Here is a 14,560-nt window from a genome sequence, read left to right as displayed (position 1 = left end):
CTTTGCACATTTTCTATGATCGATTTAAAATTCCAGGGCAGCTTTTTCTTCTACTGGTATACCCCTGACTTTTCCCCTACTGCCTACGTGGCGTGGCCTCAAACTAATTTAAATATTAGCTCAGGAAAACAAACAGGAACCAAAATCCACCCCCCACCCAGTTAGATTCAACATAGATAACTTTTAGGTTATCTTCTATATGTGCCTGGGCTACTTTTCATTGTTGGCATAAAAATAAAAAAAGAAAAACTCACAAAAGGGTGCAAAGTATAAACTGTTTCTAGAAGTTTCATTCCCTTTTTCCTCTGCGGTTTAGGGTTGGGGGGAGGAGCATTCTAACCAAAGAGCAAATGGTTTCACTATGGAAACTGTTGGGTTGCCTTAAATTTTAGAGTCTAAAACAGTTGGTCTCTAAAATTTTAGGGTGCATTAGAATCACCTGGGGGGCTTGTTACAGATTCCTGGGCCCAACCTCCAGAGTTTCTGATTCAGTAGGTCTGGGGTAGGACCTAAGAATTCCCATTTCTAATAGATTTCCCGGTGATGTTGCTACTGGTCCAGGGACTACACTTTGAGAACATGTAAGGGGTGCTAGTCTCCTGGGTTTGATACTACAATAATGCTGCCAGATGATGGCAGTATTCAGGGGTTGCTGGAGAATAAAAAGGAGCTGTAGCTGTGGGGACAAAACTAGCTGAGCCCTCTGGGTCCAACCAACATGCTTTATTGAGGATCTGTTCCAAGACTGAGCCTGGTGTTGGGGTGGCACAGATGACATTGCCAGTGCCCTGTCGGAGTCTCTCAGGCTTACCACTTCAGTGTACAAAGGTAGCCTGACTTCCAGCCACCAACGCCTGCATCTCTTTGCTTGGGGGCTCTCTCCAGCTGCTGGAGCCTACCCTGCCTACAAGCAGGGTAGCTGCATGTGCCAGGAATTAAAGCCTCCCAGGAACATCCTCAAACAATAACTAGTAGCAGTTGGTGTATAAGTACCCCAGCTCCCTCCCTGCTCGGGAGGGACAACTTGGAGGCATGCTCTGCACCAACTCACAGAGGTCCCCACAGGACTGAGCCTTGGGGGCATGCAGAGGTAACTGGCTTAACAACGCACCTCACACTGCTGCCCCCCTCCCCGTCTCCCGTCCCCACCCCTCTACCTGTGTTTCCTGGGATCAACCCCCAAATAAACTACTTCCCCTCAAATCCTTGTCTCAGGGTCTGCTCCTGGGGGAATCCAAACTAAGATATCATTAATAAGGAATTGTGTTTGTCCTTGATAAGTTCAAGTGTAGAGAGGGAAAGACATAAACCGGCTGGGTACATTTGGGAATTTCTGGGAATTGCTGGTGAGTGTCAGGACTCAGGGCAGATGGAGGCGTTCAGCTGTTTGCCCTTTGGAGTGTCATCCAGAATGCCTTGAGGAAATGCTGATATGCTCACGGGGAGGCCTGGCCACCTGGCCCAATGGCCTTTTCTTCCACGCAGGAGGCCTGAATGTGCTACCTGCAGGGGACTGATTTGCTACATAAATTCCTCCTGCTTTCCACTTCCCTGGACCATTCCTCCTGAAATAAGACAATGGAGGCAAATCTTGCACAGTGGCTCTTCTTGTTCATGCATTTAGGGAGTGGCAGATGCTTGCAGAGAGGGGTTGATAAGGGTTTCTGCTAGCCTGGTGGGATTAATGTGCTTTTCTAGGTGCCTGGCCTAATGCCATGGCTATGCCCAGCCTCACCCCTGCATGGTGGCAGGATTCATCCAGCTCTTCCACTGCCTGTGCACTGGGCCCTAGTTGCCACCCCAACTCTTCCCTTATGCTCCTTCCCATCATCATTAGCCTCCCAGAGTCCCCCCAAACAAACGTACAATCTGGATGAAAATACTGCTCATGGCAAGAAAATCTCTTCCAGTTCCCAGCCCCCTCCAATCAGACACTTCACATACAGAAATTCTGGAATTGCCTCTGAATGGATCCAATCGCTGCTTGACTGTTCACCTTCACAGACCGACCATTCTTCAGGGGCCAGCCACCCCAGAGTTCTTTCCCCACATTTCAACTTAGCTGGAGAGAGAATGAAGCCTGTTGTCCCAGAGCATTGTGTCAATAACAGTATTGACCTTTTCAGCATTACCCAGGGCTCAAAAAATACAGATGACAGATGCTCCTCGACTTATGATGGGGTTATGTCCCTCCTGATGAATCCATTGTAAATTGAAAATATCATAAGCCAAAAATGCATTTAAAACACCTAACCTCCTGAACATCAGAGCTTAGCCTAGCCTGCCTTAAACATGCTCAGAACACTCACATTGGCCTACAGTTGGGCAGAATCATCTGGCAACAGCTGCAGCTTGCTACCACTGCCCAGCATCACAACAGAGTATTGCACCGCACATCGCTAGCCTGGGAAAAGATCAAAATTCAAAATTTGACGTATGGTTTCTGCCAAATGCCCATCACTTTTGCACCATCATAAAGTTAAAAAATCGTTGTCAAACCATCGTAAGTCGGGGACTGTCTATAATTGGCTACAAACAGCTATTAGCTCTGCCTCTAGACAAAAGGATCACATTAATGAAAGGGGCCCAATTCAGAGACCTCAGGATAGAGCTAAGAGCTGAAAAAGGGAGCTTAGCTTGTGCTTTGGAAGACTAACAGTCTCAATGTCCATCTCATATTTTATACTCTCAAGGCCTTTCACCTAATTTCATTTCTGTGATTAACTTACAGAAAATAAAATAAAATATGGGGGGGATAATCTAAAATATGGGGGAAAATATATGCACTACGATTTTAATGCCAGTGTTATTTAGAATTGTGGTAAATTGGAAATAATTTAAATGTCAGACAGAAAAATGATTAAATAAATTGTAGAGAATTCTCTTATTGGAATATTCAGAGTCTTTAATTTAACAGTTATAAATACTGGATTGAATGTCCCCCCCAAGATCATTGAAGCTTAAATTGTGTCCCCCAGAGTTTCAAGTGTTGGAAACTTGGCCCACACTGTGACAGTGTTGAGAGGGTGGGAAATCCTATTGTGATGATTGAAAGGTTGGGCCTTGAAGAGGTGATTAGATTCTGAGTACCCTGCTGTAGTGAATGGATTAATAATGGTGGTCAGGGGTATAGTTCTGAGGGTTTTAAAAGGAGAGCACATGAGAGGCTCTCTAACTCTCTGCTCCACCATTTTCTGCCATGTGAGACCTCTGCATTGCTATAAAGCCACCACCAAAGAAGACACTCACCAGATGTGCTCCCTGGACTTTGGACTTCCCAGCCTCTGAAATTGTAAGCTATAAATTTCATTTTCTCTATAAATCACCCAGATTCAGATATTTTGTTATAAGCAACAAAAATGGACTAATACAAAGACTATGGGGTAACATGGAAGAATGCTGATATTAAGTGTAAATTTAAAAAGCAGAGACTACAAAGAATCACAACTATGAAAACACTTGCCTGTGAAAAAAATGCCCAACATCATCAGTGATCAGGTGTAGTGGATTGAACTCGGTCCCCCCCAAATTCCCTGAAGCTTGAATTTTGTCCCCCAAGTTTTATGTATTAGAAACTTAGTCCCCTCTGTGACTGTAAAGAGGGTGGGAAATCCTACTATGGTAATTGTAAGGTGGGGCCTTGAAGAGGTGATTAGCTTACAGGGCCATGCAGTGGTGAATGGATTAAAAATGGAGGTCAGGGGTGTGGTTCTGAGGGCTTTAAAAAGAAGAGGGGAGTCTGTCTCTCTCTCTGCTTCCACCATCTTGCAATGTGAGACCCCTGGATCACTGTCACCACCACCAGATGGACTTTGGACTTCTCAGCCTCAGAACCTGTAAGCAATAAATTTTATTTTCTTATAAATTACCCAATTCCAAGTATTTTTTATAAGCAGCAGGAATAGACTAATACATCAGGGAAATGCAAACTAAAACCACTATATGCTCACCAGAATGGCTAATATTAAAAGAGCAACAATACTGGCTGGCAAGTATGTGGAACAAGTGGAACTCTCATGCAATGTGAAATATTCTAACCACTTTGGAAAACTGTCCAGTAGTTTCCTATAAAGTTAAATATACTGACCTACCCTATGACCTAGCAATTCCACTCTTGGGGATGGGTTAAAGGGCACAGGAAACTTTATGGGGTAAAGAAAGTATTTTAGATATTTATCATGGTAGTTACTCAGGTGTATACACTTGTCAAAACTCATTGACCTGTACACTTAAAATGTGTAAATTTTAAGGCCTGTAAATTATACCTCAACAAAGGTGAATATATACATATATGCGTATGTGTTTGTGGTGTCTGTGTACATATGATACATGTACACACACACATTGCTTGCCTAGAGGGAAAAAACTGGAAGGAAATACACCAAAATGCAAAAAAGTTATTGTGTTTCACGGATGAGCTTATGGATAATTCTTTTTCTCTTCTTAAATTTACCAAAATTTTATCTATATGGTTCTGTTTTTTATGTAATAGAATGATAAATATTCTTTTTTTAGTTACAAGTTGCTGGAGGCAAGTGCTTCTGATGGTCTACTCATACTAGGTTTTTCATGCATATTTGTGTAATGAAGCCCTGTGGATTTTCCCCCCTTTATTTCCCCCAATCTAAGTCTTCAAGCCAGGCTCAAATCTCAGGTCCTTTACTAAGTCATCCATAATGTGCTCACCAATGGCTGAGATAATATCTTTATTCTTTTATTTCCAACAGCCCCTAGCATAGAAAAAGCACAGAAATTTGGAGAAAATAGATTCGACCTGGCTCAGGGCCCCTATGTACAGTGGCACAGGCTGTTCACTGCAAAAACTCTAAACAGTAATACAATGGCTCCCCTGCTGTGTGGATGGTGTCCTCTGGAGTTGTGCAAACAGAGTTCCTCGTTATTGTCCCTGTCCCACCACTTCCTAGTTTTGTGACCTTGAGTTAGTTATCTCGTGAGCCTCAGTTTCCTTATTTATGATAATAGGGTTACTGGGATAATTGAGATAGTGTATATTCAAAGCCCTCCGCAAACTATAAGCACTCTACAAAGTTAGATGTGATGTTTCCTGTAATAAATCATCCCCTGTTCTTCTTTCTGGCCTCTTTACCCCTTGCTCATGACCACTACTTTCTCATCAGCTTTCACTCGGTTCCCTGAAACTGCCAAACATGTTCCTGCCTCAGGGTCTTTGTACGTGCTGTTCCCTCTGCCCGAAGACTTCTATTCCTGCCTCTTTCTGCAGCTGGTTCCTTTGGGTGATTCAGATTTCAGCTCCAATGTCACTCAAGGCTTTACCTAAGCATCCTAAAATAGGGTCCTCCCTACTGTTTCTACCCGATCATGCTGTTTCACCAGTACTTGAAATTATCTTGTTTGTTTAGTGCTGACTGTCCACCTCCCATGCCAAGTCTCCTTGTACAGACGGTTTATGTCTGTTTTGTTCACTGCTGTATCTCCAGCCCCTGGAGCACGGTAGGTGCTCACAAATCATTTACAGAATGAATGAACAGATACTTATTGACAATTAGGCCACACATGGTATGCCTTCAGTTTGGCCCGCCAACTGTTTTGCAAAAAGGAGAGACTGTAAGGCAAATGCTGCTTGTTCCCACCCCAATAGCTGAAGGAATCTGCCCAAGTCGTGCCCATCAGCCACAGATCTGAACGTTTGCCATGGCCAGTAGGGCTCCAAGTCAGCCACGGTGTCGTGGGAACTCGGGCAATAACGAGGGCATTGTGCTGCCTGCAAAGACGGATGCGTTCTGAGACCGGCTGGGAAAGTGTCTCCTCGGACTGGACACACCTCTCCCAGCCAGAGGCTTTGTTCTTCTCTCCTTTTCCCCCTTTTCCCACTGTGAGTAAGGAAATCAGACCAATCTGCCTTACCTTCACTCCTCTTAGCTTTCAGTATGGGGTGTTTTCAAAGTTCTAATGCTGGTGTGAACCCTGCCAACACCACAGTGGAATTTTCTAAACCATGCCAAAGACAGAGCTCATTAATTTTTGTGCCTGAAAGAAAGAAAACACTTCTTTAGGAATTGGCGTGTTTAGCGCTCTGCTGAAGAGGGCGAAGCCTTCCTGCAAGGAAGATTAATCTAGGTTTGCAGGTGGGTCATTCAGGGAAATACCAGCACACTGCAAAGTGTGTTGCCCACACCGGTGGCTGCCCGCTGCCCCTGGGAGGCTAGAGCAGAGGCAGGAATGCAGCCTCCTCCCCCCTAAAGTGCCCACCAGTACATTTCCATAGAGTTCTTCTGCCCTGTCTCTTCCCTCTTCTTCTGAAATGTCCGCGGTTCCTGGAGGAGTCACACCTGAGTCCCACCTTCAAACTAGAGACCAGTTTGAGCCAATGTCCCAGTGCCTGGACCGGATGCCACCAGATAAATAGCCAGAATCTTTTTACACAGTGGTAAGTAATTTAAAATCATTTTACATTAAAATAAGCAATGTATCTTTATAGACAGACAATAGTGTAGAAGGGAAAAAATTTAAAATGTCACATCAGGAGATGGGACTTCAAGTGATTTTTTACATTTTTCTTGATAACTTCTCCTGTATTATCTGCAGTATATATTCATATATATTGATCTTATGTGCTAAAAATAACGATAAAACTATTTGCATTTTGAGAAAACCTGCCTATGTGGACATATTTTGGAGAAGAATGCAAAAATCACATGGGTGTTTAACATAAATCTTAACGTCTTCCTGGGACAGATGGTTTTGAGGCCAGATCCTCCAGCCTCAGTGTCCACCTTCACTCTCCCCTGCTGTTAGAGGCATTACATGGTAAGTCAGTAAAGCTTTAGTGTAAATTAGTCTTTCTGAGTTCATTTCTCTGTCATACACACACACACACCCCACAGATGGCACATAGAACTCCACGAGAATCTGTGGATTCACAAGGAAATGACACTGGAAGGAACAATGAAAGTTGCCTAAATTAAACCTGCTAACTACATTCTGCCCAGGCCTGAAGTTTTCTGACCACAGTGACCCTCACCAGTCTGGAGAAGAGTGTCAATGGGACTAAGTTCTCATTCTTCCAAATCTAATTTTTTTGCAGTGCACATTCAGATCAGAGGCTGGGACCATTGTTGTGCTGAGCTGGGACAGTCTGCCTGATCTATTAGCTGGTTGAAGGGCCTGCCAACCAAAGGCAGAGAGCTGAACTCAATAGTCCTAGTGGGCCCTTTTTGAATTTTATTATACTTTTGTTTTTTGCTTCTGGTTTAAGGACCTTCTTCAAAACTCTCACTAATGATTAAAAAATAAAGAAAAAAAACCCTGATTATCAGAGTTTGAGAAGAGCCACATGATGATTAAGTGGTTGGGGAAGAAAGGTTTAAGAAGCTGCAGTTTTTCAGTCTGGAGGGAAGAACCTGGAGAAGAAAAGCGAATAATGATTTTTAAGTACCAGGCACTTACTAATCAACTGACACGTACTTCATGAACACTCGGCAGAGACCTAGCTTTGAGCAGAGTGCCTTGGCTTTGACCTAAAGCTGTGAAGAATAAGACTTTAAGAATTAAGTACACAGTGAGGTAGGAGTGATTTAAGATAGACATAAGAGAGGACTTCCTGAAGCTAAAAGCTCCTCATTGTAGAACCAAAATAACAGGGAATTCAGAAGGAAAAAAGTACAACTCAGGCCTTTTATAAGATTTTATTGTTGCTGAAGAGTCATGATTCCTGTACACAGAATCTATCAGTGAACTATAGTGCCCAGCTGTGTTGGGGCAGCCTCCAATGAGAGCCAGCGGTGGAGGGAAAATATATTTAGAGGTTTTGTGGAGGAGACGGTTCTGTGGGCTCTTCAAGGGCAATGAATAAGCAAGTTTGATCCAACTTTGCATCCCTGCCAATGAAAGGGTGCCTGACAAACACAGCACCAGTTACAGAATGAATGGCCAAAGGCAGCACTTGAAAGATGAGAGGGCAAGGTTGGGGAAAGTGTGATTTGGACAGAGGCACAGGGTGGGTATAGACGGGAAGAGGTGGAGCTTGGCAAATGGAGGCAGGCACCAGTAAATGGGAGTCCACAAAGTTAGGCAGAGAAATGGGAACTTGACGTGGTGGGAACAATTTTAGCCTCTTACGGGGGAGGCAAGACAATATAGAAGTAGTAGTTTTGGAAGGTTAATTTTGCTAAAGGTGAGCAGGATGGATTGGAAAGAGAAAGAGGGAAAAAAGTCAGCTAGGTCCTTCACAGTTCCTGTATACCAACCTCACTCTGTGAATTTACTTTGGAGTACTTGAAGCTGAGCGTTAATCTATCAAGTGGTTGATTGCCTGTGCTCCTCCCCACATCTCCTCTAGACTGTAATGTCACTAGGGCAGGCATCCTATTTTTATTGTTCCTTGTTGAATTCTTAGAAGCTAATGTAGACTGTAGCAAGCAGCAGTGCTCCGTAAATATTTATTGAAAGAATGAGTAAAGTAAACCAGGAGTGGGGGAAGAAGTTCTAGACCACAGGTCAAAGTCCTGAGCTCTTCATCTCTGGTAATCTTATAGAAGAGCCAAGATGTCTAACCAGCTAGTCTAGTTGAGGATGCTTTCTGCTCAGGGATAGAAAGATGAAGGCTCATTGTGTCTTCCAGTCCAGTGGCCCTAGGATTTTGTCCCAAGATGTCCAGTGCGAGGCATCTAGTCATGCCAAGCTGACCTCTTGGCCATGAAGTGTTTCTCCTGACTGGTACTTCCCATTTGAGATAGAGGGGTGTGGTTCCAGAATTCCTAGGACATCATGGCTGGAAAGCACAACTGGACAGTGTCTTTGGTTCAAATCAAACATTTTTGGCAGCTTACCAAGTGCTTGCTACTATCCAAGGAGTGGCTGAGGGAAGATGTGTGGAGTCCTAGAAGGACAGTGGGAAAGAGAGTGGTTTTGTTAACTCATGTAGGGTCTGTTATACCTGCTCATTTCTCCACTGGCATTTCCAAAGGGGAGGCAGAGAGATGTATCCCGTAAAGATACTGTTTTTGGAGTCTTCAAGGTATATTTAACCTTTTCATTTATAAGAGTGAAGCCTTGGGCAAGCTACTTCACTTTTCTGAATCTCAGCTCCTCACCTGCAAACTAAGGATAACAATATAATACTTCCTTCTCATGGTTATAGTAAGCATCATTTGCAAAGCACTTTAGAAATGGAAAAGTGGCAGAGAAACATTACCTATTATTTTGGTTTTTTCTTGTTTTCTTTGGGGACTCACAGCCAGCCACTGGGTCAATCATTGTCTTTTTTATAAAAGCCCCCATCTCTAAGGTCACTTCCAACATCACTCATACAACAAAGCAAATATTTTTACCCAAGTTATTTTTCACTACCTCTAGCAATCACAATAATTGGTAACTTGGGTTCTCATTTACCACCTATTTTCTTTGTGTAAGTTTAATTTTTCTTTTGACAGTTACTACAATCTATAGAGATTTTTCTTTAAGTATACAACAACATTACTTTGGTTCTGAGTAACACTATTACAGAATTTAAATTGTCTAGGATATCACATAGTTCCTCTGCTCTAGATTTTGCAAAAGTACATGATACATGTGCTTACTGTGGAATGGAAGGATCTTCATTCTGTCTTGAAACTTTTAAACCCTAAATTTGTGTTTAAAGGAGCTCAACAGGCCCTACACTCATTCATTCATTTGTCCATTCATTCAATAAATATTTATGAGTTTTGGAGCAGACACTGTTGGTGCCCTGCCCATATCCCCTCTGCCATTCCTGTGCATATCAACAGCCTGTGATTGCAAACACCAGCAACCTAGTTCCTAAGTGCTTTCTCTGGAGTGTGGGCTGGAAATGCCAGGGAGCTAATGCTTTCAGGAGCAGCCTTTAACCAGTAATGGCTAGGAGTTGGTGAATAAGCACTCAGGCTTCCTTGCTTCTCAGTTTGGATAACTGAGGCATATTCCATACTGTCCCCCAGAGCTCCTCAGTGGGATTGCTCTTCAGCTGCCTACAATGGTGACTTGCAGATAAAGCACTCTTTTCTGGTTTTCTTTTCTTTTCTGTCTTGCTTCCCCACTCCCCTCCTGGTGATCCCTGGGATTGCCTTCCAAGTAAACTGATTTCATTCAGGTCTTTTTCTGGGGGTCTGCTTCTGGGTAGATACAACCTAAGGTGAGCTCTTATCAGAATCAAGGCATTGGGCTAGGTGTTCATAATGAGACATTGTACAGGGCCACTGACCCCAACAGTTCAGACAGGGAGATGAGATGTGGGCAGAAATGTCAACATGAACATGCACAATATGTTCTTTTTCTAACATTTTAAAATCCTGGCGGGTCTATGCACCACCCCCCCCACACACCCCTTCTCTCTCTCACACACACACACTTCACTCTGGTCCAGGTGACTATTATATTCAGTGGTATGGTGGAGCCAGCCAGCCTGCTTTCGAGAGCTGATAGTTACATTTTTAGGAATTTTTTCAAGCAGTTTGTTAAACACAGCCATTATTAAAGATTTAATTATATAAACTTACTGAAATAGATTTTATTAAAAACAAATGTAATAAATACTCAAAATCATCACTTCCTAATTATTTTACTATATTTATTGTCTACACTTGTGAGGTTATGTATGTCTATTGTGTATACTGCTAGAGACAGGATATAGTGGTATGTTACTGCAAATTTCTTCCCATCTTTACCTGCAGTGACTCAAATAGCTTGAAATCAACAAGCTCTGACCAGAGTGTTTACACCATAGAAACTGGCAAATGCTATGAATCAGGGAGTGCCCTTGCCCCTGTCTCTGAGAGCCATTTATTAAATATTTCCCAGCACATCAACCATATCTTGCCTGGAATCTTGCAATAGCCTTCTAACTTATGTCCCCCAAATCCTCCATTACTCTGTCCATTCTACTCTGCATCCCACGGTTGAAGTGATCTTTTAAAACGCAGGTCTGATGGATTGTATTACTCTTCTGCTTAAAGTTTCCCATTGCATCCTGTAGACTCCCTGATTTGGGACCTTCCTGCCTGCAGATCCCAGGGCTTTCTCTCCTTTCTTCTTGAGCTTGGCCACATAACCTTCTTTCTGTTCCCTGGACCAGCTGCTCAGCTCTTCCTTGTCCCAGGATTTTTGCACTTCCTCTTCCTTAAGTCTCAACTCAACCATCCTCTCCCCCAGAGGGGCTTTCTCTGACCATCTTCTTGACGTCCACTGCATTCCCCATGTCCAAAGCCCCTGCCCTTTTCGATCACATGAACTGTTCTCTCTCCTTGCAGCCCTCTGTACCACTTTAATTCATCTTGCGTATGTATCAATTGAATTATCTGCTGTCTCTCCCCCACTAGAATGTGAGCTTCATGAAAGAAGCCCTTGGCCTTGTTCACGGCTGTCTCCCCAGCACTCCCCAGAGCAGTGACTGACATGCCGTGGGTGCCCAGCCGCATTCGTCTATTGGATGAATGGATGCGCCTTGCTTCCACCTTTTCCCTGCCATTCATGCCTTGGCCCTCCACAATCTGGTGGCCACCTCACTGCCAACCCCCTCTCTAAAGCTGTTTCCCCAAAGTCCCTGGTGACTCCTGAAGAGTTGCCACATTGAACACACACCGCAGTCTTTATCTTGCTGGATTTCCAGACTACACTGAACGGTGCTTACCATTCTCTGCTTCTTGAAACTCTCCCGTCTGTGAACCAATCCTCTCCTGAGGGACCTTTTCCATCACCCCCTCTTGACTCGATGCTAGATTGCATCACTGGTGCCATTTCTTTACTCCTGCCTGTATTTCCCCTCCCCTTGAATCTGGGTCCACCTAAATGGCATGCTTTGGCTGACAGAATGAGTTGGAAGCAACACAGTTCTGAGCCTAGGCTTCAAGACCTTGTGTATTTCTGCTTGTTTTCTTTTGCTTCAACCATCATCATATGTAGAAATGTCCCCTCTAGCTTGCTGATCCCACAAAGAGTGGGTGAGCTAAGTGAAGCAGAGCTTCTAAGGTACCCAGGCTTGAGGCGAGCCTCCAGCCCACCCAGAGACCTATGAGCAAAGCAGCCAAGATCAGCTAAGCCCCAGCTCACCCACAGATACGGGAACTCAAATAAGAAACCATGCTTGTTTTATGCCACTGAGTTTTGGAGTGATTTGTTACACAGCAAAAGCTGATTGATACAGATCCTTTTGTGGATTTTCCTTTTTGTCCAGGATTCAAGCATTGGATTTCTCCTGTCCCTATCCACCTACTGCTCTCAGCTCTATATGCTGCGTATGATCATTTGTGTCCCTGGGGTTTGAATCTCCATTGGCATGCCTAGGTTTCCAAACTATATCACTAACCCTGGCCTCAACCCCTGCGCTTCAGAAGCACAGAAACAATATCTCCACCTAGACTTCCCACAGGCTCCTCAAATCAACATATCAAAACAAAATATAACATTCCCAATTCCTGTTCCCTACCTATTCATTCTTCTGTGTGTCTTGCCCCAGCAGTGACATCACCATGCTCCCTGTCACTCAGGCCAGACACAGGGGCTCACAGGTGGCCCCACCCCCTCCCTCACTTAGTGGTCACCAAGCCTCACCTACTTTACATCCTAAATGCCCATCATGAAGGACCCTTGTGCCTCCCACCCCTGCCACTGCCTGATCAAGTCCTTATCACCTTTCACCTGAGTTGTTGTGATGGATGGTCTTCCAGTCCAGTGGGTCCCCAATCTAGCTAAGCATCATAGTCACCCAAAAGAGAGTGTTGAGAGAGTGATCACGGCTGTCATTGATCATAAACCCTTCCTTCAGTCACCACCACCAGAGGATTAGGCTCAACACCTGCTTCCGACAGATAGAGCACACCTTCCAAAACCTGGTACTGAATGCAGTGGTTATTCGCATGGACCCTGAGGCCAAATGCTCCTCCTGTGACTAGCCCTGTGATGGTGGGCAGTTTACTCGCCTCTCTGTGCCTCAGTTTCCTCATCTGTAAAATGGAGATAAGAACTTTACTTCCCTTAGAGGGTTTTTCTGAGAGTTAAATAACTTTCCCTATTCACAAGGCATCTCAAATGGTACGTGGCATGTGATGAGACCTAAGCACGTTATATATTGTTATGATAACTTATTTTTTCATGACATTTTATTGTTTGTCATTTATCACCCTTTCTTAGTTGTTGATAAAGCAAAACCTCTTTTTAAACTGGAAGACATAGTCTTATCTTTCTGCCTACTCTTTAAAAGTAATATTTTTAACTTAGTAAGAGTAAGCAAAGCACTATCATAAGTTAATGGGCCATACTAGATAATTATTCTCGTATGTTTAATTTTTAAGAAATTCTAATAAGAATGATTTACTTGTTTTTGACACATAACAAAAACCTAATACATCCTTTTTTTGGAGTCAGATTGAAGTAAAATTTGCTTACAAACCAAATTCACCCTCTTTAAGAGTGTACACTTTGATGAGTTTTACCACAGTCATGTAACTAATCATCACTATAATCAAAACATGGAACATTTACATCATCCTAAGAAAATTCCCTTGTTTCCCTCATGCCCACCTCTGGAGACTCGCCTTTGGGCTCTGTCCCCATGCATCACACTATCTCAGGTCATCCTGCCTTTCCTTGTCCATGCTGTTCCTTGTCTGGTGTGCCCTTTTTGTCCTTCAAGCCTCTGCTGTCACCCCTGCTCCCCTCAGTCTGGCGTAACTCCCCTGCCAGGAGCTCCCAGAGCACCTTGGGCCTCCTCCTCTAACCACACTGTCCACTTTGTGCTGAAATGACCTGTTCTCACCTGAGAGCTCCTCACTGGACTGCCATCCATGGGATGGCAGGGGCCTGTTTCCTGGGTGCTAGCCTGGCTCCTTCCCATCCCGCTTCTCTACCAATGTTTCCTATGATCATTCCCCCAAATGAACCACCTGAACCAAACCCTCCTGCTAGGATGTGCTTCTGGGAAAACTTAAACCAAGACAGTGAACAGAATAAAGGGGGTCCCTGCCCACAGACAACTCCTTGAGATCTGTCAGGTCATTACTGGATCTATGTATCACTCTAGGCTGCTTGCCCAGCTTTGTAGTGTATACAGGCACTCAACAAACACCAGCGAATGAATGAATGAATGAATGAATGAATGCATTTTCTTCCTAAAACCCAGAAGAGGGAGGGTGTGTCCTAGAGGAGTACTCCTATGTTCAGAGAAGTGAAACGGCCTACTTGTGGTCAAGCAAAACCGGTTGGTAACAATTGCCAGCCAGAAGCTGAGATTCTTGACTTTTAATTCTAGCTGGGACTCACTGCTAGAAAATGACTGGGTGTTGAAAGCTAATCCAGGTTAATTCCTGTTGATTAATCATTAATACGCTAAGGAACTGCTGGGATTAAAAATAGGAATGAATGGTCTAATTTCTACCCAATCCCTCTTTATTCCCTCATGAAGGCTTGTATTTTCCTTTCTAACAAAAATTAGTAAGGTACATCTTTCTAACAAAAATTAGTAAGGTACCAATGACAAATGGGGGGAGGGTGTTGAAATTGTCCAATAAATAGATACTATGCTTGGTGTTGGTATTCTTCAGCCACAAGGGCCAGGGAAGTGGTATGG

The sequence above is a fragment of the Cynocephalus volans genome, chromosome 1, assembly GCF_027409185.1.
Source record: "Cynocephalus volans isolate mCynVol1 chromosome 1, mCynVol1.pri, whole genome shotgun sequence".
In the NCBI taxonomy this organism is placed as follows: Eukaryota; Metazoa; Chordata; class Mammalia; order Dermoptera; family Cynocephalidae; genus Cynocephalus; species Cynocephalus volans.
Note: the sequence above shows the minus strand (reverse complement) of the source record.